Raw genomic sequence first — 26,735 nt, forward strand, 5'->3', positions numbered from 1 at the left:
AAACTCCGGCCTAAGGTCCGGCCATGGGCCACTTTGCCGGCCACTGGCCGCCAGTTGCCGGCGCCGCCCTGCGCGGCGGTGGGGAGACCAAAGGTCTCCTTTTTTTCCGTCGAATGGTCTCATCGTCCTCCTGATCGCTCCGACGTCGGTAAAAGAGGGTAAAAATGCCTCCTTTCTTGTTTTATTTTATATTTCGAAATAAATAAAAAAATAAAAAAAACGAGACAAAAATAAAAAAGAGTGACCTTTTATTGCTTTTTTAATCTTTGTTCTTCAGATTTCCTCTTTTTTTTAGAAGAACCCCCCTTTTACAATGAAGACATTTGGCTTTTTTATAGCCTAAGTTACATGTTATTTTTACTATTTCTCTTGCGTTTTCTGTTGTTCTTGCATGTTTGCTCCATTTTGCAGGTGATTGACAGGCAAGTGGGCAGGTGCGGCGCTGGTCAGAGGCGGTGGCAGGGGGTATGTGGATGAAGGCCCTAGGTGCGGCGCACCTAGGGTGGTTGCTGTTTCTTTTTTTCTGAAAATTGGCTAGGGTTAGGTAGATTGGGCTGAATTGGGTTGCTGATTTGGGCTTTGGTTTTGGTGGGTTAGGCTTATTTGGGCCTGGGTAGGTTTTGTTTTTGTTTGGGTTATGGGTTGTAATGGGTTAGGTCAAAATGGGCCGGTACAGCTGCCCCTCTTTGCTCGTTGTCGTGTAATGATAACAGAGCAAAGACTAAGAAAGGCCCATTTTGCCCGGCCTTGCTGATTCTGAGCTTGTTCTGGTGCTTCTCTTCTTCAAGTAGCTTCATTCCAGTCTACCGTGTCTTGTTGCTTCGATCCACTCTACTGCACTTCAAAAAAATGAGACTTGTAGCTTCATTCCATTCTGTTGTAGCTTCAGGGGGTGAGGTTTGCAGTAAGATTCGTTACTGTTGATTTGCTCTACTACTGCTTAGGGTGACAGAATCTACAATCTTCAACCTACTCCACTACTGCTTAGGATGATAGGACTAACGGCTTAAATTTGCTTCTCCACTGTATTGGGAAGATAATATTTACTATATTCGATCTGATCCACTACTGCTTAGGGTGACAGAATCTGCAATCTTCGACCTATTCCACTACTGCTTAGGGTGATAGGACTAATGGCTTAAATTTGCTTCTCCACTGTATTAGGAAGATAAGATTCACCGTCTTCGATCTGCTCAACTACTGCTTAGGGTGACAGAATCTGCAATCTTCGACCTATTCCACTACTACTTAGGGTGATATGACTAATGGCTTAAATCTGCTTCTCCACTGTATTGAGAAGATATGATTCACCATCTTCGATCTGCTCAACTATTGCTTAGGGTGACAGAATCTGCAATCTTCGACCTACTCCAGTACTATTTAGGGTGATAGAACTAATGGCTTAAATCTGCTTCTCCACTGTATTTGGAAGATAAGATTCACCATCTTCGATCTGCTCTACTACTGCTTAGGGTGACAGAATCTGTAATCTTTAACCTAATCCACTACGGCTTAGGGTGATAGGACTAATGGCCTAAATCTGCTTCTCCACTGTACTGGGAAGATAAGATTCACCATCTTCGATCTACTCCACTACTGCTTAGGGTGACAGAATCTGCAATCTTTAACCTACTCCACTACTGCTTAGGGTGATAGGACTAATGGCTTAAATCTGCTTCTCCAATGTATTGGGAAGATAAGATTCCCCATCTTCGATCTACTCCGCTGCCAAATACAGGAAGACATGATCTGCTATCTTTGATCCCTCCACTGCCAATTATAGGAAGACAAGATCTGCTATCCTCGATCTCCTCCGCTGCCAAATACAGGAAGATATGATTTGCTATCTTTGATCTCCTCCGCTGCCAAATACAGGAAGATAAGATCTGCTATCTTCGATCTCCTCTACTGCCAAATACAGGAAGACAATATCTGCTATCTTCGATCCCCTCCGCTGCCAAGTACAGGAAGAAAAGATCTGCTATCTTTGATCCCCTCCGCTGCCAATTACAGGAAGACAAGATCTGCTATCTTCATTGATCTGTTCTCTAGGGAACATGACCTGTATGTTCTATTTTATGAACCTAATTATGCCTAGTGATTAGGATGACATGATCAAAATGAATCAAATGCTCCTAATTAGATGTGTATGAATGACATTTGAATGAATGCAGAATGTCATGAGAATGATTCTTAATGCTTAGGTTATCATTACGCAAAAGCTTATTAAGGCTTTATCACTGACGTGCTACACCGCCTTCTTGCTCGGCTAGCATATCCAAAGAAACACTTAATTTGATTGCCCCCCACTGTGAACGTCAAAGTTCAATCCACTGGGTCATAAAATTCGTACCATCAGTCTCCCACTATAACCCAAGGGTAGAAAGATATGGCTTTTTTCAATCTTCTCCTATCGCAATTCAAGGATACAGAATGTGAAGCTCTTTGGTCCTTTACCCCATTCCCAAAGTGTCATACCAAATGCTCATGCAAAATTTTCTTCTTCGAGAAAACCTTTTCTTATCACTCGGTGATCATTGCTTGTTTGTTCATTGAAGATTTGTCACCAACACGGCATTTTGTCATTTTGTTCAATCAATGTTTGGACAACAAAATCTGAAAGGATAGTCTTTAACTTAGACTCTTCCTTCTTAGATATTTCACCTTTTAAACTTGGTGTTTTCTAAACAATAGTCTTGTTTCAGGTTCCTATATTATTTAGAAACTTCTAGAGTAATATGCAAAACTTTCATTGTGAAAGTATCATCATTCCAATGCAACATTCTTGCAAAAAAGAATATAATGATGGATGAAATAGAATTGATTTGAGAGCAAGCTTGAAGTGGATAAATTATCAAGGATAGTAAGAATAAAAAGGGAATTAATTGGGAACACGCATCTCGAAAAAGAATGAAGTATTCCAATAATAACAAATTCAATATAAATAGTATAAAGACTAGGTGCCCCAGATATCGCAGCTTGAACTTCTCTGTACAAACTTTCTGAAGACCATTCTGAGTTTGACATGTGTTTAGGAGATCTACAGTACTTTGTCGGTGCCCCAAGATGTCGCCTTACCCTTTCCTTTTGATTCAGGTATAGCAAGATCACCACATGCCCCATTCTGAACAAATATTTGAGCTGCCCTTTTCGGGTTTTCAACTCAAATCCCCTTTGGCCTAAGGCGCCCTTTCCGGGTTTTCCCCTTAGCCTCTCCATTTTTCATTTTTCATTCTCATTTTTCATCGTTTTTTTACTCAGAGTGCCCTTTGCGGGTTTTAACCTTGGTCATTTCTCCTTCTTTAAACGAAGTGTTTCTTGACTGGATCCGAGTTTATAGGATTAACAATTTCAGTCAGGATCAGTGCTCTTCTGAAGAATGTCTTCTTTACAACGTAAGGACATTCCCGGTTTGGCATTCATTTCCCTCTGGAATCTTTTTGGAGAGGAATGATCTTTTTCGACATCCAACCCTCTCGTGGAATTCTCTAAGATGACACCGTTCATTATAGACTCGTATCATTTGTTTCTGGTACATCTGACCCTGAAGAATAGCTTTTAAGCTTTTTCCTAGGTTCAACTGATCACATCACAATTTGATCTATTCTGCTTCATCCAACTCTAGCTCAACTAATACCCGGAGAGAAAGGATTTCAATCAATTTTAGATGTTCAACTCTAGGCAATTCAGTGACGAATCGTGGTGTCCACTTCTGAGTTAATTTGAGACCTCAGCTATCGTGCAATTTTTTAAGCTCAATGTATTCTCCAATACCCTCTTATCTGAAATTCTGTATCGGTATACGATGACTTTGGCTCATGAAGTAGCCTCTCAAAATGAAGCAATGCCCATTAGAAGTCTTTGATAATGGTGATGTCCATGCCCCATTGTACTCGAAATTTGAGTCGCCCATTTCGGGTTGTCAACTCAAAACTTCATTTGGTCACAAAACGCCCTTTGCGGGTTTTCGCTTTGGCCTCTCCTTTTCTTTTTCTTTTTCTTTTTCTTTTTTTGTTTTCCATTCTGATTTTTTCATCTAGATTTCTCTTTTTTCATTCTTCATTCTTTTTCTCATTTTTATTTTTATTTTGATCTTGATTTTGATTTTTTTTCTTCTTTCTTCTTTTTGTTTTTTTTATTTTGATTTTTTTCATTTTCATTTTGACTTTGATTTTGATTTTTCTTTTTCTTCCCTTTTTTGATCTGAGCCTTTTGGGGCGCAACTACGAAAGAAAACTTTGGATCTTTCTCTTTAATCAGGATGGACCCAACAATAACTTGAAAAGGTGGAAATTCGACTTCAAATGGGCGAAGGTATGCTGACTCCACGAGAAAGGCATTGCCCCGGGTATGATCATACAAAAACATCTTTGAACTCTAGAGGTAACTTAACAAGGTCTTGTTTTATCTCTGTGGTCAAGTTAATTCTAGTCTTCACCAAGCTCACAATTTCTAATGATTCCTTGAGAGGTAGGATCTGTTTATCCTCTTGTTCTACCATCCTCAACAAGTCCGGAGATAGGCTACAATCTATGTCATCTTCAAAGTCATGAGATCCCTCTAAACACATGTCTCGCTCAAAATAAGGTTCTAAGTCTGTAGCAGTGTCATTCATGTCGTTGATATTTGGGGACCTATTGTAGGTACAAAAGAATATACAAAGAATATATGAAGTTATGTACAATATGATTATGAATGCAAGATTGATTTGGAAGAAAATCTAAAAGAATAAAATTTGGAAGAAAATCGAAAAGAATGAAAGAATCGAAGATACTTATTCGTAAAGAATAAAAGAATATTGGCTAAAAAATGATCGAAAAGATGCATTTCATTAAAATGATGATGTTCAGACATGAGCCTATTTCACAAAAGAGTTCTTGTTGCCTCTAGGTTGAAAGCAACAAGTGTGTTTTGAATATTACTTTGAGTAAGCTCTAAATACTACAGTGGTTTCTTTAGAACACTCCCAAGTTTATAAGGGCGAACGTCTAATAAGGTCCATTTTTCAGTTGTCTTCATGTATGACATTAATATGAACATTTTTTGACCCCTTCACAAAACTCTATCTTGCTGGACCTTAGGTTACCGCTCTTGTATTTGCAGTTGTAGTTGGCCTTGCCTCCCCCTTTGGAATCGTTCAAGTTTTTTAATCTTTGGTCCATGTTTTTCTTCGGGTACCACAAGAATGTTGATTTTCCAAATTAGCTGAAGTAATTTTACTCAATTAGGATCTTTTAATGGTCTTTAATGCACATGATGTTATGTAATGCAAATGCATGAAATGAATGCAAAAAAGAGACGTTGATTCTTGGTTCAATTCTATTAGATGAACTTTACTAGAAAACAAATCTATTTACATAAAGCGAATATATATATACGGCTTTGCCCTTATATTCCAAGACAACGATCCTTTTCTTCATTCGTGCGTTAAGATGAATCTCACGAACTCTTCAAAAGGGACATCTCTTTTATCTCCTTTTTGCTTGATCCGGGCCACGACTCGTTGCTCGCTTATCCTCATGATACTCGTTGGCTCCTCTTTAAGAAAGTTCAGCGGTTCTTGAATAATCATCATCATCTTGAATCCTCGGGCATCAGAGCAATAGTTGTGTTGTCCTCTATCATCTTTCTCTTGTTGTGTTTTCTCGGAACATATTTGGGCAACCGTATTATTTTTCACTTTATCAAAAGACCCATTTCCTTATGACAAGCTCTCTATTTAACAATTGAACCTAAATCAACACCTCCTTTTATGATGAAAACACAATGCAATCATCAAAAAAGGAAAATAGGTTAGTATAAATCAAAAGCAAGCAAGAATAAATAAAACACCTAGTCGGGTGACTACTAGGGGTTTGAAGTGGTTCTACCTGGGGTGAGCTCCTAAGGTTCACTATATGAGGTTTGGCTCTAAAGTAAGGGTACCCGAACCAGCAGATTCCTCGATCCTCACCCATTATAGGCTCATATAGACCGAGTTTGGTTCAGGGGAATACATTTCCCTATGGCTGCACGGAGATGAAAATCTCACGAAGACATAGGTACGGATGTATCCCGAAAGCGATCCACTATAATGCACGGAGGTGAAAACCTCACGAAGGACTAGCTTCTCACTCCCACTTAAGAAGGTGTGACCAACGGTCATGCAATGCAATGCAGAAAGATATAAAAATTTAAAATACAAAACATGATGAAAACTCAAAACAATTGAAATGCAATGAGAGGATCGTATATTTAAATCACATTTTCAACTTTCGACAAAAAGACAAGAAATAATCAACTCGTGGCTTGACTCTCTTATTTAAAGTACCCAGCGGAGTCGCCAAGCTGTTGACACCATTTTTTGGATGAAAAACGGGGTCGACTTGGGTTTTGAAAAAAGAAACAGGAGTCGCCACCAATCCTTTTCTATGAGGTGTGATTGGATCACTTCGAAAAGTGGTTGTTTTTAATAAACGGTTTGATTTTATTAAAACAACAAGTTTGGTCCATGAAATTCAGAAAAACGGGTTCGGGAGTCGGTTACGCATGAGGAAGGATTAGCACCCTCGATACGCCCAAAATTGGTACCTAGTTGATTACTTACTGTCTTAATGTCAAAAATTGAGAACTTTGGAGAATTTTAAAAATACAATCATTTTATTAAAATGTTGAAAATTAAAAAAAAGGGATATTTCACGTTATTCGAGAAAGAGAATCATATCCAGTAAGTTAGTACACAATGTCTCGAATTCCCGATACGCGAATAAAAAAATACTTATTTAAAAGATATTTAATTATCTTGGATTTAAAAAGGGATCACGACCAGTAAGTTAGGACACGATCCTTTTTTAATTCCCGATATTTTTTAAAACATGAGTTTAAAAAAAATTCGTGTAATAAAGTTTAAAAGAATATTCAATTGTTTAAATCAAATGAAGAAATCGCAACCCAATACGTTAGGGCACAATTTCTCAAAATATTAAACATTGAATATTGCATTTATTTCGAAAAATCCTCGTCTCGAGAAAACAATGTGTCACATCCAATGCGTTAGGATACAACGTATTGAATTCTTGATAACGAGCTTTTTATCATTTTTTTAAAAGAGTAATCTCGATTATTTAGGTTCAACGAAGAAAATCGGAACCCAATACATTAGGGCTCAATTCTCTCGAAGATCCCAAATACCGAGTATTACTTACATTTTTAAAATTTCTTTTTTGAAATCTAAAAAAATGGGTGTAATGAAATGATGATGATAATGTAAGTAAAATAATCACGAGCAAAACAAAATATAAATAAGTAATGAGACTAATATATAAAAATACCAAACAGGCAAACCGAAGCAAGATAAAATAACAATAGCAGAAATATACATGAAGAAAATAAATAAAGATATATATATATATGAATTATAAAAATAATAGAAATATATAAAAACATGTATATATGAAAGTATGTATATATATACAAATTAAAGAGTATATAAAAAGTATAGAATTACGTGTATATATATATGAAAATTAAGAATATGTATATAAATATATATATATGTATATATAAGGTATAAAAAACATATATATAAAATAAGGTACAAAGATATATAAATAGTTATATAATAGTAATATAATAGGACAAGTTTATTTAAAATTTAAATAAGTAAATATAAATAAAAATATAACAATAATAAGGAGGAACTAATAGTATAATAATAGTAGCGTAAATATATATACATAAAGGGAAAATATAATAATAATAATAATAATAATAACATCAAATTTGTCAATTTTAATAATAAATTAACCAAAGTAACGAAAAAGGACTGATTTGAACTTAAAACAGAAATCTGGGGGTGAAAATCGCAAATAAAATAAGAAAGGAGTGGCCAGGGACTGAAATAGAATGCGCCCAAAGAATGGAGGGATGATTGAGAAAATATTCCTAAACTTTAGCGCATCATTTCGTTCAGAATCAAATTGGAATAAGCGCAAAAATCGCAGGGCCAAATTAAAAATGATAAAAGACTTGATTATAAAACCATTAAAAAGCAGAAGGGCTAAAGGTGCAATTAGCCCTTCCGTTGAAAACACGCGGATCCTTCAGGCGGGTCGGGTTGAAATTCGGGTCAAGAGCAAAACGGCGCCGTTTTGGTGCCTGAGAAGGCTGCCCCAAAACGACGTCGTTTTGGAAGCCTATTTAAGCCAATTTTCTAAAAAAAAAATTCATTTGCCTTGTTATTTCAGAAAAAAACTTAAAAGTTCTCTCCCCCTCCCCTCTTTCAGTCCAAACTCCGGCCATGGGCCACTTTGCCGGCCGCTGGCCGCCAGTCCCCGGCGCCGCCGTGCGCGGTGGCGGGGAGACCTAAAGTCTCCCTTTTTTCTGCCGAATGGTCTCCTCGTCCTCCTGATCGCTCCGACGTTGGTAAAAAAGGGTAAAAATGCCTCCTTTCTTGTTTTATTTTGTATTTCGAAATAAAAAAATAAAAAAACGAGACAAAAATAAAAAAGAGTGACCTTTTATTGCTTTTTTAATCTTTGTTCTTCAGATTTCCTCTTTTTTTTTTAGAAGAACCCCCTTTTACAATGAAGACATTTGGCTTTTTTATAGCCTAAGTTACATGTTATGTTTACTATTTCTCTTGCGTTTTCTGTTGTTCTTGTGTGTTTGCTCCATTTTGCAGGTGATTGACAGGCAAGTGGGCAGGTGCGGCGCTAGTCAGAGACGGTGGCAGGGGGTAGGTGGACGAAGGCCCTAGGTGCGCTGTTTCTTTTTTTTTCTAAAAATTGGCTAGGGTTAGGTAGATTGGGCTGAATTGGGTTGCTGATTTGGGCTTTGGTTTTGGTGGGTTAGGCTTAGTTGGGCCTGGGTAGGTTTTGTTTTTGTTTGGGTTATGGGTTGTAATGGGTTAGGTCAAAATGGGCCTGTACAGTTTTAATGTTATATTTGAGTCTAAAGGTTGTAAAGTTATTAACATTGCTTCTAATAAGATTGTGCTTGTAGGACATAGGATAGAAAATATATATATGGTGCATTTAGATGATTTGCATAATTCTAACATATGCCTTGTTGATAAAAATGAAAATAGTTATTTATTGTGGCATAGAAAACTAGGACATGCTAGCATGATCATATTGCATTAGCTAAAGATGACTTAGTAAGAGGTTTGCCTAATATTGAATTTGAAGTAGATAAAGTTAGTGATGCATGTGTTAAGGGTAAGCATAAAAGAGTTTCTTTTAAACATATTAATGGTGTATCAACTAGTAGAGCTCTTCAACTAATTCACATAAACTTATTTGACTATGACAACTACCTTGGGTAGCAAACATTATGCTTTTGTTCTTGCTGATGAATATTCTAGATTTACTTGGGTTCTTTTCTTAAGTACTAAAGATGAAGCTGTTGAAAAATTTATCACATTTTCAAAAATGAATCAAAATGAAAAAGGTTACTCTATCACTAGTGTTAGAAAGTGACCATGGAACTGAATTTCAAAATCTTGATTTTTTGAAAATTTTTTCAACTCAAATCGAATTAGCCATAATTTTTCTTCATCCAAAACCCATCAAAAAAATGGAGTTGTTAAGAGAAAAAATAGAACTTTAGAAGAAATGGCTAGAACCATGCTTTGTAAAAATAATTTACAAAAATATTTTTGGGTGGACACCACAAACACCGCTTGATATATTGTTAATAGGGTAATGATTAGGCCTATTTTAAAAAAAATAAACTTTTCAAAAATAAAAAGCCTAACATTAGTTATTTTATCCCTTTGGATGCAATTTTTTTGTTTTAAACAATGACAAAGATAATTTTGGTAAATTTGATGCAAAAAGTGATGAATAAACTTTTCTTGGTTATTCTTTAAATTCTAAAGCTTATTGAGTTTTTAACAAAAGAACTTTAGTAGTAGAAGAGTCTATAAATGTTATTTTTATTACTCTAATCCTCCTCCTAGAAAGGATTTTTGTGTTAATGATGATAATGAAGAATTTTTTAACAATAATAAAGAGGATCAATCATCAAATGAAAAAAATTCAAGAACAAACACAAGATGCTCTAGAAGAACTTTCAATCGAGAAAAGGGAAGTCACTTATCCAAGGAAGTTCAATTATGTGAAAGATCATATGATTTTCGGAGGTCCATCCCAATGGGTAATTACTAGATCTTATCTTACAAATACTTTTAAGTATGCTGCATTTATCTCATACATTGAACAAAAAAATATCAAAGAAGTATTAAATGATGAATATTGGATATTGGCCATGCAATAAGAGTTAAATCAATTTGAGAGAAGTAAAGTATGGATCGTAGTTGATAGACCTAGTGATAAATCTACTATAGGTACTAAATGGGTTTTTAGGAACAAGCTAGATAAGAGTGGTAACATAGTGAGTGATAAGGCTAGACTTGTTGCTCAAGGTTACACTCAAGAGGAAGGAATAGATTATGATGAAACTTATGCTCCCGTAGCTAGGATGGAAACCATTAGAATGATTTTAGCTTTTGCATGCTTTAATGGTTTCAAATTATATCAAATGGATGTGAAAAGTGTTTTTCCAAATTGTTTTATAAATTAAGAAGTGTATGTTGAACAACCACCCGATTTTGAAGATCCAAAATTTTTATACCATGTTTTCAAACTTTCAAAAGCTTTATATGGTTTGAATCAAGCTCTTAGAGCTTGGTATGAAAGATTATCAAATTTTCTTATTGAAAATTGTTTTTGTAAAGGGAAGGTTGACATGACACTTTTTATTAAAAGAAAAGACAAAGAGTTATTAGTAATTCAACGTTATGTTGATGATATTATTTTTGGTTCTACTAATAATCTTCTTTGCCATTAATTTTTTAAGCTAATGCAAGGCGAGTTTGATCTACTAGCCTTGTATTAGTTTGATGATTTTATTTTTGGTTCTACTAATGATCTTCTCTGTCGGTAGTTGTTGTGCTCAAGTTTTATGGATGAAATAATAACTTAAGGACTATGGAATTGATGTAGATATCATTCGTATCAAGTGTGACAATACTAGTGCTATTTGTCTCACTAAAAATCTCATCCAACATTCTAGGACTAAACACATTGAAATTATACATCATATCATTAGAGATCATGTACAAAAAGGTGAAATAGTTCTAGATTGTGTAAACACCTTAAATCAATTAGCTGATATTTTTAGAAAACCTTTAGACAAGGAAATATTTTAGACACTTTGGAGTGTACTAGGTTTGACCACCTTGCCTTCACTCTATGTTAAATTTTTCCATGTACTTTATTTGATTTTTTATACAAAAAGCTTTGTAAGTATGATGTTCATGGCTCTTATATGAAAAAGGGTAGGGGGAGTTTTATGTGAAAATTTAATCTATTTTGACTTTATTTATGTAGCATGACTTGAACATGTTAGAATAGACTAAATCTTATCAACTTAGTTATTTTATTTTTTAGAACATATTTTTGCTTAATGATTACATGCATCTTACTCACACTATACATTTTTATGCATATGAAACGTTTAGGAATAATTTTGGAGTCATTTCGGACCCTTAGAAAACTATAGGACCTAAAAATCTCATTTTTTTGCTATTTTACTACACTAGGAATACAAAATATGAATTTGGCATCGATACCAATTTAAAAATATCGATACTTTTATAAAAATATCGATACCACTGGGGTTTTACCGGTACCTGCTGTTGATATTGTTCAAAACATTTTCAAAACATCCAACTTTTCTTTATTTTTTTTGCTCTCCAAAAACAATCTTCCCATCTTCAAAAATCTCTCAAATTTTTTTCTTAACTAAATCTGGGCACTCCAACATTTCTAAACATCATTTCCACAATATTTATTCAACATTGCTTGGAATTTTTTCCTATTTCGCCATTTTTGAGGTAAAACCCTACTTTTTTGAACTTTTTTTTTCACAAAATGTAATTTGAAATAATGCATGTTGGTTGTTATTGATTGTGTCGTCCATTTAATTCATACTTGGAACCTTAGACCTATCAAAAAACATGCCAACCTTTAAAACATTGATTATTGGTGGCTCGATTACTTTAAATTCGATAGGCATCCCGACCTCGCCCTAATAATGTTTAATGAAAGTACTAAAGCTATCAGGAGGGGATGAATACAAATGTCACTCTTCCTTATGGCTCGTATTTTTCATACCTTTTTAGGAAATTAGGTATTCACACCATGGATACACCCTCGTTACTTCAAACCAACCAATTAGTTATGCGGCCCTTCATCATACAGGATATCTTTTCAATGCCAACATCGGTATGTGGCTTAAAAGTGACCATTCGGTGGAACATGAAGATGATGACATTGATGCCACATTTGAAGATTTTCGACACCTAAGCATGCTCCTCAACTGACTTCCTCACTGCATGTTGTCCAACCTTCATCGAAAGTCAATAGTGCCATGCTTGATGCCATACATTCCTTGAGCAATGATGTCCAGAGACTTCGAGAAGAAGTTAGAACTAATAGCAATGAAGTTCGGGGTCTACAAGAAGAGGTTCGATCTCATAGGGGAGATGTTAATGCTCAACTATCTACTTTAGGGTCTCAAATATCGTCTCTACTTGTAAGTTTTCCTTCGACGCCTCCTCTCTTCCCTTATCATGATGATTAGAATAGCTCTAGTTCATACATTTCATTTTCATAACATTTGCACCTTCATTTCTATGTTTATTTTTATACCTATATCTTTGTTTTTATTGCGCTTTCTTGTTTTTTATGTATTTTTAGATACACTATTTTTTTTTGGTTTATTGTTCATTCAATTTTATCTATTTATCTATAGTGATGAACTAACTTCTTTTCTCCTTGAGCTTGATTTGATGTTTGATATAACAAAAATGGGGAAAAAAGGTAAATTAAGGTAAATTGATTGATTATTCTTTGAGGCTAACTAAATGCAAATTTTGTGACCAAATTTCCTTAAAGTAAAAAGGAATGCCAACTTGAATGACAAATTTTATTTTGGCCTCAAATTTAAAATGTCTTTTATTAAGGGGGAGTAATTATTCAAAAACAAATTTACCAAATGTTTTTTGTTATCTCAAAAAGGGGGAGATTGTTAATCGAAGCTTTATTTGATAAAATATTTTGATGTAACAAATTGAAGTCTTTTTGGATATAAGTTAGAATTGATAAAATGATTTTTAAATTTGAAGTCTAAGAGATAAAACTTTAAATAGTTATATTAAACTGCTAGAAAATTTTGAAACAATTTTAAAATCAAGTAAAAATACACCAAAATGATTTCCAAACTAGTCAGAATTGCTCTAGGCCAAAAAGTATCGATACCATTTGGCCAAGTATCGATAATTTTTGAACTATTGATACTATCAATACCATTTTTTATGACTCTAATCCTCCTCCTAGAAAGGATTCTTGTGTTGATGATGATAATGCAAATTTTTTTAACAATGATAAAGAGGATCAATTATCAAATGAAAAATTCAAGAAAAAACACAAGATGCTCTAGAAGAACTATCAATTGAGGAAACTAAAGTCACTCAAACAAGGGAGTTCAACTATGTGAAAGATCATATGATTTTGAGAGATCCATCCCAATGGGAATTACTAGATCTTATCTTAGAAATACTTGTAAGTATGTTTCATTTATCTCATGCATTGAGCATAAAAATATCAAAGAAGTATTAAATGATGAATGTTTGATATTGGTAATGCAAGAAAAGTTAAATCAATTTAAGAGAAGTAAAGTATGGACCGTAGTTGATAGACTTAGTGATAAATCTACTATAGGTACTAAATGGGTTTTTAGGAACAAGGTTAGATGAGAGTGGTAACATAGTGAGGGATAAGGCTCGACTTGTTGGTCAAGGTTACATTCATGAGAAAGGAATAGATTATGATGAAACTTATGCTCCCGTAGCTAGAATGGAAATCATTAGAATGTTTTAGCTTTTTCATGCTTTTATGATTTCAAATTATATCAAATGGATGTGGAAAGTGCTTTTCCAAATGGTTTTATAAATAAAGAAGTGTATGTTGAACAACCACCCAATTTTGAAGATCTAAAATTTCTAAACCATGTTTTCCAACTTTCAAAAGCTTTATATGGTTTGAATCAAGCTCCTAGAGCTTGGTATGAAAGATTATCATTTTTTTCTTATTGAAAAAGGTTTTCGTAAACAGAAGGTTGACACAACACTTTTTATTAAATGAAAAGAAAAAGATTTATTAGTAGTTCAATTTTATGTTGATATTATTTTTGGTTCTACTAATGATCTTCTTTGTCAAGAAATTTTTTTAAGCTAATGCAAGGTTGATCTGTGATTATGATGCCTTTTGTTGGCATATTGGTTTGATCTTATCGGAAGGTTCAATTGTTATGTTTTGGAGTGTGTTTGATTGTGTTTTGGTCATAGAAATGCATGCAGGAAAGGGTTGGCTTGATGTGTAGGCAATTGCATTCGAAATGGTTTGATTTAACGGTAAATTGTGAAGCAGACGACTTGGTACAAGGGCTGTCACTCAGCCGTGTGCCACACACAACCTCCCCTACGATCGTTTGCCACATATGGCCTCCATTACGATCTTGTGTCCTTATTATTTTAGGTGCAGATTTCACACAATCTGGTACACGGCCTAACAACACGACTGTGTAACCAAATTTCGAATACTTACATGGCCTGTGCTATGTCACACAGTATGGCCACACGGCTGTGTGACCCCTGTTTTCAAAATATTCAAAATTTTCCACGTTTTTTATTTTATTTTAGATTAGACCATTTTTGCTTCCAAACTGATTTTAAGATTTCATAGGCCCAATTTAAGTTATGTTTTCACATATATGCTATGAATAATGTTTTACTAATGATTTATGATGATTAAATTGAGCTATTAATTATTGGTCTTTTATAATTGAATTGAAATTTTAAGAATGATGCAAATTAATCCTAGTTAAATTCTGTATGGTTTTGGAGCATTCATAAGCCTGTATATGATTTGAGAACTGATGTATTTCTTAATCACAAATTGAATTGACTATATTTGGATGATTTTTGTTAAATTTGAGAAATAACTGTGCTTTTGTGAAGTATTATATGTTTATTTGAGATAATCAATGTGATTTGATGTGCTCCTTTCAGTTATGACTGTAGCATTTTGTAATTCGGGTCCAATGACCGGATTAGGTTATGGGTGTTACAGAGATCGAAGATAAATTTGCAAAGCTAACAGTGATCATATGACAATGATTGAAGGAGATGTCATGCTATTTCTATGTGTTTGGTATTTTGATTTTTTTTCTGTACAAACATTGAAGTTCATGTTTTGTTTTTAATACTTATTTTGTGTTTGAAATGGCTTCTTATTTTATGTTATATGTTTCATCGTCTCTAGTTTTCTAATAGAATAATTTGAACATGAGATGGATTAATTGGCATATATAGGATAGATAATCTTATAGAAGGACTAAATTGGAAATGCCTTATGAATAGGATTATTTTCAATAAGTTTAGGGATCTTGTCATGTATGCACAGAAAGAATATAAACTATGATCATTCACTCATCAACTTTGCATTGTAATACCTAATATATTATCATATCAAGAAAATTTTTTGTAAGATTAATTCATTGCACATAATCTTGAGAAATTTATCTTTCATACCTTGGTTTTGATTATTATTTACTACCTTGTTATGTATTCCCACATTGCATCACGTTGTCCAAAGGATTTACTGTACAACTCTTTATCAGTGTTGCAGATTTTAAGGAACAAATTTTCCTCTTAGATATTCTGGGGCTTCTCCCTTAGCAGGAGCATAAGTATTTGTCTTTTGTTCTTTTTACAAATTACTTTCTACTACTTCCTTAGTCACTCTCCATTTGGTCTTCATTGATATTTCCTATGACAGGGTGCCATATGCTCAATTCTATGGAGGACATCAGTTTTGCACATGGAGTGCTCAACTGGGTAACGGCTGTGCTATTACTAAGGTGTGAAGCTGAGGTGAGCCTTTGTGTTTGTTTATCTCTCTTCTCTCTTCTGCTCTTTAAATTTCATTCTTTTCTTTTTCCATGTGAAACTTCTTTAAATATGTTTGATTGTCTTTCTAACTAAGAGAGTATTATGATTTCATGAGATTCAAAAGATTGTTGTAACACCCCAAACCAGGCTTAGAAGTTAGGCCCGAATCTGGCATGTCACATTGAAGTGTTTTTTGAAAACCATGCTTTTTGCCATTTAAAACTTATACAAAACTTCAGTTTGCATTTGTTTATTTTCAATCGAGGTTTATTAAAGAAAAGTTGTTACCTTCAAAACCGTATTGTTGTGGAAGCTTAATTTTAAACAAATGATTTAAGAAAATGTGATATTTAAAAATTCAGTTGCGAAAAACATAGTGTTAGAAAACAATTATTGTTTTGGAAAATTGTGTTCTACTTCTAGAAGATATAAATCACAATCACATCAATCCCAAATTTAAAATCCAGAAATTATAAAGGCCTTATTACAACCCGAATTTAAATCAAATTGCTTAAGTAAATGATCAAAACAAAATAAAACATGTTCAGTTTTGTTGCCCTCTCCGAGTCCTTCGCAGATCCGAATCGTCAAAGCTGGGGCTTACCTGAAAGGTTAAAAACTGGGTGAGTTTACGAAAACTCAGTGTGTAATCCCCTAATTAAAGAAACAGAATCAGTCTAGGCTTGAGCCCTTTAATAGTAACAGAACAGTGTGGCCTTAGCCTAATACAGTAATGGTGGTAATTGGGCCTTAGCCCCCATCAGCTTCGGTTGGACCCAAGCCCATATCAAATTCCACATAACACATATATCTCAGCCTAAGGCCATCTCAATATCAGAATCAGTGTATGCAATGCATAAATATCCATACGAACCCTACATTCCATCTCCTGTCCAACCCTACACTTCTGTAGGGATTAAATCGACCCACCCATCCTTACACTCCTTAAGTAGCACCGGTTGTGGCACTAACCAATATTGTAGCAGAGCTGCCAATCACATAATCGGCATAAAACCATCAATGGGTCCACAGTCGTCTCATGCGACCTATGTGACCCTCAGATATCAATCACTTACTCCAATACAAGATCCCATCCCCATGCAGTATGTCGTGTATGCAGTATGTCATACTCAGTAATAGTCATATATATATCATAAAGCAAAACGGACACACATAACATAAGGCCATAATAGTTAATTTTACCCATTGGGTGTATTTCGATAATTTTACCCATCGAGGGCTTTTCGATAATTTTACCCATCGAGAGCTTTTCGATAATTTTACCCATCGAGGGTATTTCGATAATATTACCCATCAGGGGTATTTTGGTAATTTTACCCATCGAAGGTATTTTGGTAATTTTACCCATCGAGGGTATTTCGATAATTTTACCCATCGAAGGTATTTAGATAATTTTACCCATCAAGGGTATTTTAGTAATTTTACCCATCGAGGATATTTTGGTATAGTTAACGACCTTTTTGAAGGTCTATAGTTGCCTCGAGTGACACAGATGATCTATTTGGTCGAAGCCACACAATTGGGCTCAAGCCCAATAATCGGCCTAATTGGGCCCACACGCTCGTGTGGCCCGTTTGGCCCAAATCCAATCTTGGTTATACGATCTATGTAGCCCAATACATTTTTTGATACATTTCGTAATTTATATCCTTGGAGGCCCATGAGCCCATTGGGCCCACACAGCCCATTTCGACCCAACATGGCTCATAACGGCCTGAGTGTACGAGAACACTCGCAGTAGTCTCTTCAATCTATTGCTCTCAGTTGTGGGCTCAAATTTTCCACATGTGCGATCGCACGCTCGTGAGGCCTCAGATGTCGAAGTTTTGGCTTTTCACCTTTTGTCGATTCTTACCGGAGATAGTGTGATTACACACCTGTTGCGAAAATGTGCTAAGATCCACGAGAACTCCAAACCTAAACAACCATGGTACACCATTTGTCATTTAATACTATATCCAAAATGATTTAATACTTGCCTTGATCGACAGATGTGGCTTAGCTCACTTAGATCGCTGGTTAGGATTGATTACCCATTGCTTGCCGACTATCTGCGTTAAAAGTGCACTCTTATTAGACACGATTACCTAAACCAAAAGGTTGATCATAAACACAAAACTCCTAGATAAAAGCAAGTAGTGTTCGGCCACAAAGTATACAACCAACACACTCTAGATTGAGCACAATAATAGCAACTGGGTTACCTTCAGATGAATGACAATAGGAACGCTTTGAAATGCTTCAATATTTCTTGAGTACTCCTTCACTCCTTTCAGAATTCTAGAACCTGAAGAACACAATCGGCAATAAGAGAGTCAAGAGGAGAAAGAAGTATTAAGCTTTTAGAAAGGTCTAAAGGAACCAGGTTTGAGTGAAAAAAGTGAACACAACCACTTACAGACTTATCAGAATCTTTGTAGAAGATCGATGCAAGGATGGCTTAACAGTAGTGATATTCGGCTAGCCTAGAATAGGAGATGAACAGAAGACTAAAGAGAGAGAAAGGAAAGGTTCGGCCTTTAGAGAAAAAGAAAAAAGAGTGGAGGCTTCGGCAGATGTTGGTGCAAAAGTGAAATAAGGAAATGGTCAATTACTAGCAAAGAGAAAGAAAATAAAAATGCACAAGTGGTCAGTTAATATTTCGTCACTTAAGAGAAATGCAGAAACTCCAAAACCCCCAAAAGACAAAAGGAAAATCGGTCATAAAAAAAACTCACAAAATGCCGAAAATACTTCCCAAAGCCCCCTTAACCGAAAATGTACAAGCAAGACTCCCCAAACGGTACAACACTCCCACACTTTCCAACTTCCTTGATTCACTCCACCAATCTCTCCAAGACCCATTCAAACCTCACCCTGCAGAGTTTTAGTCTAACTCCACTTCTTATGCTGCTAGGAGTTAAAATAAATACTCTTTTGCATGCCAAGAGATTCGAACTTGAGCCCCCTTGCAAGCCTGAACACGCCACTACCACTGGACCACAGGCTCTTTTGTGTCTCCTTTCCCCTACAATTATTCTTAAAGCCTTCTCGCCAGAATCAAGGTTCACTTAAGAGAAAAACCTAAAATTTGCCAGAGCCTAGGTTCTATCCCAGGACTTCTCACACACACCCAAATCACTCAACCACAGAATCAAATGTTCATTTATGTCATTTTCTTGCACACACAATTTCTTTTATGTGATCCCACGCTCAAGACCTATTTCCATCTAGACCCAAATTCAGGGCGTTACAATTATAGTCTTCGAAGGTGCATTTGAAAAACAATTAGTATAATGAAGGACGAAGGAGGTTTGATGGGGGTATGGTTGTGTAGGTGGTTCATCAGATTTAATTCCAGACCTCAATGAACTTGATTTGGCTTGTTTGCTATTAGAGAAATTATTTTATTTTTGTAAATTCTTTTCACTATGTTTGTGGCTTCTTTAGCTAAGTCATGTGTATTAGATTTTATGTAGTACAACATTAATATCAATGTCCTTCATCTTAGGTACTGTTTTATTTGTTTACTTCTGTACATTGGGTTGAATGTTGGTGGTATACATTTCGGCTAAATGTTAGTGTATTTTGATTGTTAGATCAATTTTTTTTAGTGAATATTCAACCTTTATTTTAATTTTAATTTATATATTTTTAGTTGTATTTAAAGCACAATTTCTATCATTTTTGACTGTAAATGTTTATGAAAATATATTAATATTGAAATAATAAAAAATAGAAAAAAAATTACCTTGGACGTGTCTATCCCAATATTTTTAAGGTTGGCTTAGACGTGTCTATCCCAACCTTTTTAACGTTTCCTTAGACGTATCAATCCCTATCCCGACCTTTTTAACGTTTCCTTAGACGTATCTATCCCTACATTTTTAAGGTTGGGTCTAACGAGTCCATCCTAACCTTTTTAAAATTTCCTTAGATGGGTCTATCCCAACCTTTTTAAGGTTGCCTTACACGGGTTTATACCAACATTTTTAAGGTTGCCTTAGACGGGTCCATCTCAACCTTTTAAAGTTTTCAAACCTTTTTAAATTTTCCTTAAAAGGGTCTATCCCAACCTTTTTAAGGTTGCCTTAAACGGGTCTATCCCAACTTTTTTTAACAGTCGAACCTGACTAGGTCTTTGCCAACCCTTTAATAAAGGTCAGCCTATGTTGAACCATACTGACGCTTTTTCAAAAGCGTCGCGGGATCTATGTCAGCGGTACTAAAAACTACGTTTACAGAAGCATCGAGAGAAACATCAGGGTAACCTATGCTAACCTTTTTTTCGTCATCCTAAGTTAAAAAATTTGTCGTCGTAGGCCTGTTTTTTGTAGTGAATTATTTATAACTCCTTCAATTTTTTTATTATTTTGTTCATTAATGTGGTGGCTTAATGTGGTACAATGATTATGGATGATGCTTATGCAACAAAAATGTATAAAATATTATCCCTTTCAATGTACAAGAGGAACGGTGTTGGTGTAATCCTCATTCTATCTTGGAAACTACTTATAACAATCGAACGGTGGAATGGAGTGTTCCTTTCGTTGGAATGTTCAAATTTCATGTTTGTTAAAGTTGTATGACCCAAAGTCTAAGAGATTGCTGGCAAATCAAGTTAAACAAAATATATTTTCTTTTTAGAAGATTTAGTATTTATTAGTATAATATATTTAGCTTTTATTAGCATAAAATATTTGAAATTGATTAGAATTAGGTTTTTTCAACCTATAAATAGATGTAGTCGAAGCTCCTCTTGTATCATTCGAATTTGACATTAGTGAATTTTCTTCTTCTCTGCCAGTGGTTTTTCATTCTTTTTCATTGCGATCTTTCTACGTTGCCATTATTAACGTTTAGTTTTTAACAAAGTTGATGGCACTTTAAGGGCAAGTTCGTTTTTAACAAAGTTGATGGCACTTTGAGGGCAAGTTCTACTTATGCTAGTGTAGGGGGAGTATTGAGGGAACACAAAGGGTTGGCTCAGGGTGTATTTTATGGACAAGCTAGAACATTGAATCCTATTGAAGTCGAGTGGATAGCAGTGGCGATTACCTTACATTTATTTTTCTTTTCTCCCTAGATTGGCAAGACACATCTTGTTATTGAGATCGATTCTTTGAACTCCATTAAATGGGTTTTAAATCTTATTCAGAGGTGATGTCCATGAAACCAACTAAAATACAACAAAGCAAGTGCACTTATCAATAAATAGTATAGCTACAGTGAGTAAAGGTATCATTCCCACTAGAACTAAAACTACTAGTAATCACTGTCTTTCTATTATCTAACCGTTAAATTGAAGTGATTGAATTAAACTAAAATTAACTAAATTAATTAACTAAGAACTCGACATAGAACAAATCAAGGAAATAATCGAATAATAACCAAAAAGCAAAACAATACCCAGGAAAGAATCCACCTAAATTACATCTTTCATTATCAATCTGAATTAAACAATTTATTCACTTAATATCTTAATCCGTAGAAATCCCTAAATTATGCTAATATCTCTTTTCAAGTCTAAAAACAACTAACTTTAGCTTGATTAATTGATATTTATTTCTAACTAAAACCCCTATTATCGCATTACCTCGATCTATGGATTCCCTTATTAGATTTGAATCTAATTCAGTAGATTTATGTCATCCTATTTTTAGGATTGCTTACAACTCCACTGAATTATGCTAGATCTACTCTTAAATAGAGTCTATTCTCCTCTGAATTAAGAACATCAAACATGAATTAATAATTCAAAAATATTAAATCACGAATTAAGCACACATAACTGAGAAAAACATTCAAATATGTATTGTGTAAAATAGAAATCAAAAGATAAAATTCATCATAGGGTTCATCTCCCCTAGGTATTTAGAAAATTAGTTCATAATCGCGAATAAAAAAATCCCAAAGTGAGTATAACCACAAGAAAGAAGGAAACTCTGAAAAACTTAAAATAAATCAAAAGGAGATCTTCAATCTTGGTGGGAATCTGCTTTAGAGTCGACTTCAATGGCACTTTCAGAGTTGTTTTCTTCAATATTCTCTTACTGCTCTCTTTCCTCTTCTTATATTTGGTATTTATAGGTTTTAAAACGCTCGAAAAACCTAAAAATTACGTTTTTTTCACGTGTCTAAAGTATGAATCATGAAATCCAAATGGTTTGGCATATGGCCGTGTGGCTCACATGGTCATGTGTCCACCTCGTGTGGGAAGGCCTAACTCGTGTGAGTCCTGAAATATGCTCCAATTGTCTGATTTTCACTCGTTTTCCTCCCAAATGCTCTCCTAAATATTGAAACATGAATTTAAAGTATTAAGAACATAAAATTCACCATTTTGCATTGATTAATCACCCATAAATATATTAAGAACAAGATTAAAATATATTACTTTTAACACTTATCAAAAGCCCTTGAAGGTTCTGGAAGGTGTTTTCTGGCATTGATGCATTTCATAGTGCGATAGGTGTAATGGCCCAAATTCAAGGTTATCGGAATAGTGGTATCATAACCACAAATCCGATTTAAAGAGAAATTTATTTTAATATTTTTGAATGAATATTGATATGATAGGAAAATCATATGAAAATATCAATAAAAAAATTTTACTGATTTAGTAGTTAGTTAGAAAAAGAAATTATTAAAGAAATTGGGTAAAAATAAGGTATCGAGACCTCAATCTCGTAAAACCAAGTCGAAAATATTTTTATAAATATTTATGAAGTGTTAGTAATATGGTATTAAAATTTCGTTAGAAAATTTTAATGTTTGGGTAGTCAATGAAGTGAAAAGGACTAAATTGAAAAAGGCGTAAAAGTTACTAGAAGGATTAAATAGCTCAATTGTTAAATGAGGAGGGATATAAATGAAAAATAAGCCCAAAAGAAGATATTTTGGGCGGCATAAGCTGAAAAAAATCAGGAGAATTTGAGAATTAAGGGTAAAATTAGAATATTGCAAAATTTACTTTAAAAGTTAGGACTAAAGTGGAATTATCTAGAGTTCTCTTTATTTTTCTGCATTCTCATCAGCCACAAACGTCCTAAGGATTTATTCAAGCTGGTTTTTCATAATTTTTGCACCAAGTGAGTTAATCCTTGCCTTTTTCTTGTAATTTTTGTGTTTCTAAGACTTTTACAACTAGGTCCTATTACTAAATTCATTAGTTTTTGATTTTATGAATAAATTTGAAAGTTGCTATGAATATGTGCTGGAAGTTTATGATGAAATAGCATGATATTGAAGCTTAAATTTGTTTATGAGATGATTTTATTAGGTAATTTCAATAGAAATTGATTTGTACGACTTAATTGTGAAAACGTTTGGAATTAAAATTTAATGCTAAAATTTTGATTTCCAATGGTTATAAAATAGTTTAAAGTGATATAATAAAGTGTTAATTGAGAAAAACCATCTCAATTGAAAGGTTAATTGAGCAGGGATGAAATTATCATTTATTGAAAGCTTAGGGGGAAAATGGTAATTAACATCATGCACTAAAACAGTTTTGGACAGCAGCAGTAGGTTAAATTTGAAAAATCACCACAAATTGTAGAAATTGAATTAGAGAGTGAATAAAATATTAAATTAAATCTTATTGAGTCTAGTTTCTTATAAAAGAAACGATGTAAGCAATGCAATTGTAAATCATGAGATATAATAGATTCTGTGAGACAAGGTCAGAATGAATTCGGGTTCCCCTGTTCTAATTTTGAAAAATAATTAAAAATTGTACAAAAATCATTTTGAGTTATAATTTATATGGTTAGAATACTTAATGAGTCTATTTTCAGAAAAAATAAACAAAAACATTATCTGAATTCTGTACAATGAGATAATTAATTTTTAGTGAAGAGGGTTGGAACTATCAAATAGTGAAATAGGGGAAACTTTAAAGAATAAACTGTACATATTGGCTAAACCAAAAATTCTAAAAATTTAATGGTAAGAATATATGTGAGTTTAGTTTTGGGAAAAATTAGCGGATATTAATTTGAAGTTCCGTAACTCAAGATATTAATAATTTAGTGACTATGACTTAGTGAGACAACTTTGAATACACTATAAATAATAATGAAATTGTAGAGAATGTTACATATGAACATGAAATGTATTAGATTAATGATTAAATTTATTTATTTAGATCCAAAAAATTCAAATACGAAGCTAGATCGAGGAAAAGAAAAAGTTCACGATTAGTAGATTTTTGTTTACGAACAAGTATCAAGGTAAGTTCGTGTAACTTGAATTATTTTCTTAAATGCCTGAAATATTTTTTATTGATGTGAATATGATTTGAATGCTTATTGTATGAAAATTGATAAAACATTGATATATTTGATAAAAAGGGGAAGAAATCCCGGTTGAATGGAAGGAAAATACGATGGATCTCTGAAAAAGAATTGAAGGTAAAAAGGATCTAGCCCGGGCGGGTGATCCTATCCTGATATAGCCCTCCCGAAGAATATGTAGAAAATGGATTTAGCCCAGATGGGTAATCCGAATTCGGGTCTGAATTTAGCCTGGACTGGTAATTAATATCCAAGTTCATTAGAGTAATTGTCATTGCAGGGGATTTAGCCTGGACTAATAATCCCGACAATACTCTATGAGTTTATATTACAGGGGATTTAGCCTGGACTGGTTATCCCGTTGTAAGGATGAGGTTCGCGGGAGTGTGCTCTCTGAAATGGAAATGTGCGCACATGAATATGAATTGACAGGCCCGGATTTGTACACTTAGGTGTACCTCTGAAAATCCATCAAAATTCCAAGTAGTTCAACGGGATAAATATGGAAAAATAATAAGGGAATGAAAATCATGGAATTGATGAGCTCATCAATCGTGGTATATATATTATTGATACATGGAAATTATTGAACTAACTTGAATGTTGAGTTTGTGCATGATAGGGGAATAATGTATTGAATGGGTGTATGAATGTTTATTGCATTGTATTGAAAATATTAGGTAAGTATAATTCTCGTTACATGAGCTTACTAAGCACAAAGTGCTTACCCTATTTCCTTTTCCCCTGTTTTGTAGTGTTAAGAGCTCGGAGTTCAGATTTGCTCGGAGACGCATCACACTATCAACCTCAAGATCTCGATATATAAAGAAACTTTATTTTCAAAATCAATGGCATGTATAAGCTAATAAAGTAAATGTTAATGTGAAATGAATGTAAGGTTAGCCGTTGGTATGGCTAACAAATCTTAGTTTTGGTATGTGAAGAGGTTATCTTATGGATATGTTTGAATTTATCTTGAAAATATGTTGAAATGAATTGGTTTTGTTGGATTGGTCTCAATTTAAAATTGCGGGGAAGATTAGATATTTATAAAGCGGTTATATTTAGTATAAAAAAAACTTTGGGATTTTGCGAAAAAAATTTATTCGGTAAAATCTGGTAATGCCTCATACCCTATTTCGGTGACGAATACGGGTAGGGGGTATTACATTTGTTGTTATCAGAGCTACGGTTTAGCCAATTTTCGGACCGACGTAGCAAATATGAGATTAGCTATACATGTCATTTAAATTATTATTGATAGTGTGATATCTCTTGACTATTTGAAATGTGATTTTCTTATAGTAAATGTCTACCGACCGAGCTCAACCCGAGGAAGCCGGGAGTCATGCTCCCACTTCAGAACAAAGTGAAGTTGAAGCTACTAGTAGTAGAAGGTCCGAGACAAGGGACCAAAGTGATGAGGCTAAAATGGCCTTCTATCAAATTATGAATGGATGATTTACTCAGTATATAAGAACTAACCTTATTTTCCCTGCTTTAATTTTAGTTCTTAATCCCTCTTCATCAACCTTTAATCACAAGTTAATTAGGGAAAGACTTTCTTGATCAATTAGTCATTCAGATTTCACAATTCGGGAAGTGTAAGTGCGATTAATTGTAAACTAGTTTGTTGTTTTGACAAAGTTGTTGGAAAAGGTTATGGATTGATTAAATGAGGGATTTTAATCAATATTAGCTACTGATTATCTAGTATGCAATTGTGTTAGGTGCTAACCAGAACATTTCAAATCAATCGTAAAGTCGAAAAACGTTCGTGCGCACGATTCGCAACAAAATAGTGTAAGAAATCTAACTAGTTTGGATTTGTAAAATGGTAGTAATTTTAATGATTGGTTAGAATCCATGAATAGGTGTTTAAAGGCTAGTTAAGAGATGAATTGATAGAATTTATACTGGTTTTTAACTTTGGTTTGTTTTAAGGTTTATCAAGGAAAAATTGGAAGATTCGCTAATGTGTAGTGAAAAAGTGAAAAATAAGGTGTGGGTCCTAAACTAAAAACCTTAATAAAAAATGATTTTTTTATATATTTGACGATTTAGCTTGATAATTGGATTTGCTTAATAGCAAAAAATAATTAATTTTGTAAGTGGCCAAACCAGGTACATTTCGAGCCTTAAAAGACTAATATGTTAGCAAAGTTTCTAATTTGACAGTGTGACTATCTGAATGGTATTGTGATGCATGATTGTGTTATTTGGTATGAGATTGATTGTATATATAGCATGATTTGCTGAGATATGAGTTTATGCATGCTATAATTGCATGGATAGTTTGTTATGTTATATTTGAAAGGTTGTTATACATGCACATTGGAAAATCGTAAAAGTATGTGAAATTATGTAATGTTGAATGATATCATCTTAATGGTAATTTGAAAGTTGGAACACTAATTCCATTTACTGAAAGTATGTGATTA

This window comes from Gossypium hirsutum, chromosome D09 (assembly GCF_007990345.1).
Source record: "Gossypium hirsutum isolate 1008001.06 chromosome D09, Gossypium_hirsutum_v2.1, whole genome shotgun sequence".
Taxonomy (NCBI): domain Eukaryota; kingdom Viridiplantae; phylum Streptophyta; class Magnoliopsida; order Malvales; family Malvaceae; genus Gossypium; species Gossypium hirsutum.